The following is a 4,736-nucleotide window of genomic DNA, read 5'->3' on the forward strand; positions in this document are numbered from 1 at the left end:
CAACACTTCGCTTTACTGTGGCGAGTACGTGGAATAAACAAGGAACTGTTTCGTTGATACTACAATATACATTATTAAAAAATTATCATAAGAACTGTCCTACAGAGATTACAATAAGATGTTGTATGTGTAAGGTATATGTCATTTCAACAAATTAATTTCCTTCATCACCCAGTCGGAGATTCCTAAACTATGAGTTCCGTGTTCCATCCAGCTAGTCTTCTCCATTCGTCTCTAACAGGCAGAACTCGTGCCTCTTGTGCAGTACGTCTAAACCGCTAGCTGGACTCGAGAACAGTTCTGCGCCGAGTATACTAATACATTTTACCTGTTATTTGTTTAACTCAGCTGAGTTGTCCTAGAGGACTGTCCAGGCTTAGCAGTTCGGATCCAGAAAAACTGCAGACCTTGTAATCAGCAAGCGTGGCTTCCCCCAAGCGTGTTTACTGTGGTTGTCCTGAATGTCTCCGAGAGGATATCAGAACGCTCGCCTAAGCAGTGCTGTTGCTGAATTGCAACTAGTCTATGGGTGTAGTGGACAAATATGACATACTACTTAACTCAACGGAATTTGCTCGCAAAACACTGAAATAGTAGAAAAACTCTTTTTTCACTTCTGCGAGTGCTAAATTTGGCGTTATTTACAACATTCATGCCGGAAACATACTTCAGTCACCGAATTTCAACTCGGCCGCTTTCTTGAGATTTTGGAGGCATACCACCAAGAAAAGAAAGCATCAGGAGGTCGTAGATCAGACGAAGAAAGTCTACTGAGGCTTCGAGAAAGGCCTGGCCTTTCCTTAGGTTAGTTAGGTTTAAGTGGTTGTAAGTCTAGGGGACTGATGACCTCAGATGTTAAGTCCCATAGTGCTTAGAGCCATTTGAACCTTTTTCTTCGAGAAAGACACTTTCCAAGCACCGTCAGTAAACAACACTGACTTGTAAGGAGATGCCTTATATGCAGCAAGAACTAAAAAGGAAAGGAATTGCGTTACTGCTGTAAACAATTTGCCGTGGGACTCTATTTTGCGTCTATTTCGAAATATGCCTATATTACACGAAAAATCTTTCTGGTATGTGTTTCGTTGTACTGTTGTCCAGTATTAGGAACATCGACGATAAGGAATATTCAGATCACAATTTGTTTTAAGAACTTATTGGTGAGAATAAATACGGAAGAACCTGCGATGATAACGACTAAGCGCAGCAGTGCTCAGCGCCGTATAGTGCCCAAGCGGGCGTTGCCGTTGGGAGCTTCCCTACCGCACACGGATGCGCTCACTGTCATGACGCACTCAGCGTTGAAAGGGCTAATAAACACGAAAATCCACCATTTTCTCCTACTATTATCTCTGTTGTTCATCATCTGTTGTCCATTCCTGTTTCAGTAATTGCTGTATGGAACGTCCAGATCCAAAAATCTATTTTGCCAGTAATTCACTGGCTGGCAGTAATAAAGTCACTGACTTAAATTGTGATACTGTAGAAGCGTAAGGAGCAAACGAGAAAACTATTAGTCAGGATCTTATTATAAAGCTTCATTTCTGTTGCACCGGACTTCGGCTGTTATCTTTAAAGGTCAAAGAGCTATTTGACGACACTAAAATCTCCTAATCTGTATGTCGATCTGTTGATAATATTCTTATACGCACTCGCACCGCCCCCACGAAGAGTGCTAGTGACTGCCGTGAGTTGTTTTCTGAGAAATCATATCACATGTTCTCTTCTGAACCGTAAATAAACGGTTTGGTGTCGATTCACTTTGCGTCAATTACTGCGCATCGTTCGTAGTTCCCGAGTTAGCGCGCGCCAACAAACTTCGGTTACCTTCGGCCCAGATCGACCCAAACCGGCACTCTAGCGCCGTCTGCCGCGTAGCGGGTAGCAGGAGCCATTCAATCGATTGGAGCCACGGCGCGGATTGCTTCCTTTACATTTCAGGAGCGAATAGATGCGCCAAGGAGTCTTCATCGTTATCCAAACGACGCATACACATTTCACGATTTGTTACAGTTCGGAACGAAGTAATTGCAAACCACCTCCACTAAGATCTTATTTAGAAAAGTAAAGACAGATTTCTTTTTTCGCGCTTCAGGCTGGTATGACAGAGAATGGTCCACCGATACACACTAAACAGTTCAAACCAATGTCGAACTTCAATAGGTGCGTCGGTGCTATGGACTGCCAATTTTGTCGTATCGGTATCAAAACTTGATGTTATGGGGTATAGTTGCCCTCCTAATTGAACTAAAACGTTTGCTGTTTGCTTTAATTCCGATTTCGTATGCTCGACTACATTGGCGATGTCACATAGGGTTCTTTGTGTATTGAATTCACTACTACTCTAATCTTTCTAATGCGTTGACACCATAGTGTGTACCACACACGAGTCGCTACTGTCGTAACCATAAAATATATTTCGTCCATAGTTGTTTGATTCCAAATAGTGAAAGACCGAATCTGTGACAACTGAATCTATGAAGCAACACAATTTAAACGTACCTGTCCGTGTATCGCCAACATGAATCGTTATATAGTTATTGAACTTCTGAGCTTGGTTTCATTCGCAGAATCGATAACCCAGTGTTTTTTACATTAAATCTTAAAAGAATTCCCTTATGACAGTGTTCAATGTATGACAACATAGACACCAAGTACTTTATTACATTCTGTAACTGGCTCAGTTTCTTTTGTGTATCTCACATAGTGGGGAACCTGTCACAATTTGGAGTCTGCGACGTGTCTTTCAGACATCTCTCAGTTCCCATGTTTTATAGCACGAATGTAACTTTCTTTACTGCAGCGTTACTCAGCTCGTTTTAAGTCACGTCGAATTAATACCCTCAGAATAAAATACTGTTAGCAAGTAAAACTAGCCCGACGTGACTTCGTTATTCAGCTATGTATGTGAGCAATTTTACAGGGTGCAGCAGAAACACTGACCTCTTCTAAACTGCGCACCATTGTTGAACACGGCATCCTACAGAGCTGATGTTGGTACCAATGCGTATTGCGGTTCATAGCATTACCAGTCTCTATGAGTCCTTCTATATCGTCGTACCACAAATATGGCAAGCGCAAAGGTGCAGTGTGTCTTCGGATATCATAGGCGGTTTCGGCTACTACGGACTGCTGATTTTCTTGTCAGCAGTTGCTACGTCTGAAGTTGCAGGACGATCGCTCTTAGCTAGAAATGATAACATCCAAAGAAGAATGAATCCTTTCTCGATGTACAGCAGACTCCATTTCTCCCCTAATTTGTCCGTTGGACTGACATGTCATTGACTAGAAACGTGGGAGATCATGTCTCTTTACGAATGTACGTACTGTATGTGTATCCTGAAATCATATTCAAGGAACATCCAAATATTGAGGCAAACAGGATCCGAAGACACGTAAGATACCTATAGGATTCGACGCTTTAACATTAGGGCTTTCTTTAGCATTGGGTAGTGCCGTGAAATATCCGTTGTTTCATGAGTGACGTATCGGTAGTTGTAGTACAACCGAACTTATATCGTTAATTTTTTCGCCGTCGCCTTCTATTCCAGAAACAACGGTATTGTAATTCAAAGAACGCAGGGCAGATTTTTTTTGCCTAGCGTGTAGTGTTATACTGTAATTAATTGATTTAATAATACTCCAGTATTAAGTTCTAAACAAAAATAAATATTTCAAAGTTCTCAAAAACGAAGTTATTAAGTTACTTAGAAGTAACATTTTCGTAATTGATTATATTGTGACGTTAATCGCGCAAACAGCGCTTACACAAAAACAGGGTACCAAAAAGCCATAGTAGCAACATAGGATTAGGAGACAACGAAAGTAATTTCAAATCTACTAGAATGTTATAAGCTATCTGAGCTCCAATATTGTTTCAAACAACAATATAATTGCAAAAAATAGTCTTCATTTACAGACGACTGCGTAAATTTTTCGTCATTTCACATTCAACAACTAGCTCCATATTACATCGATAGATACAATATACCTTAGTTCCAATACTGTAATCAAACTATCGTTCAATTAAAAAACGCCGATCATACATCTTTCATTTTCGTATCTCTGATTGCAATGATTGATACTGTTGGTTGCCGCTATCAGTTGTTTCGGTATTCAAACTAAAACGCCCGCGCGTTTACCACTAAAGTTCGGAGGCCTCACAGAGGTCCAAAAACTCGTAGAAATCTGAAAGAATTTTGTGCTACTTTGTTCACTACGCTGCTTATTTTTGGGACCATATACTGCTATTTTGTATTATTCAGGAACTACAAGATAGCGAGGAAAATTCAATACAAAGTGCTCCGAATTAAGTATTTGTGTGAGGCAAAGAGGAATTAATACGTTGCTTGTTTATTTCCGAGGTACGTATAAGAAGCTACTATATAAACTGGAGTGCATCTGGCTATGAAGCGTACTATGTGGAATAGCATCTCATACTCAAGATCGAAAGCTGCAAGCATTTTGTGTGATTACAAGAGAAAAGCTACATGAGCGACGTTTCAGTTGGCTACGTTTTCGGCTTTCCTCGTGACTTAGGCCTCATCCGCGATGTGATTTGTATAATAATTACGCAAAATTATTGCTCTTAAGTTTTTTGTGTATCCATTTCATTATTACTCGGCCTTTTAAATCTTACCGTTTGCTGTGTCATCATGGATGAACAGAAGTATTGTTCTTAAGTGTCTGAGCCGCTTGTATGAGCCGCCAGCTCCCAGTGAACAGTTGGGTTCATA

This window comes from Schistocerca piceifrons, chromosome X (assembly GCF_021461385.2).
Source record: "Schistocerca piceifrons isolate TAMUIC-IGC-003096 chromosome X, iqSchPice1.1, whole genome shotgun sequence".
In the NCBI taxonomy this organism is placed as follows: domain Eukaryota; kingdom Metazoa; phylum Arthropoda; class Insecta; order Orthoptera; family Acrididae; genus Schistocerca; species Schistocerca piceifrons.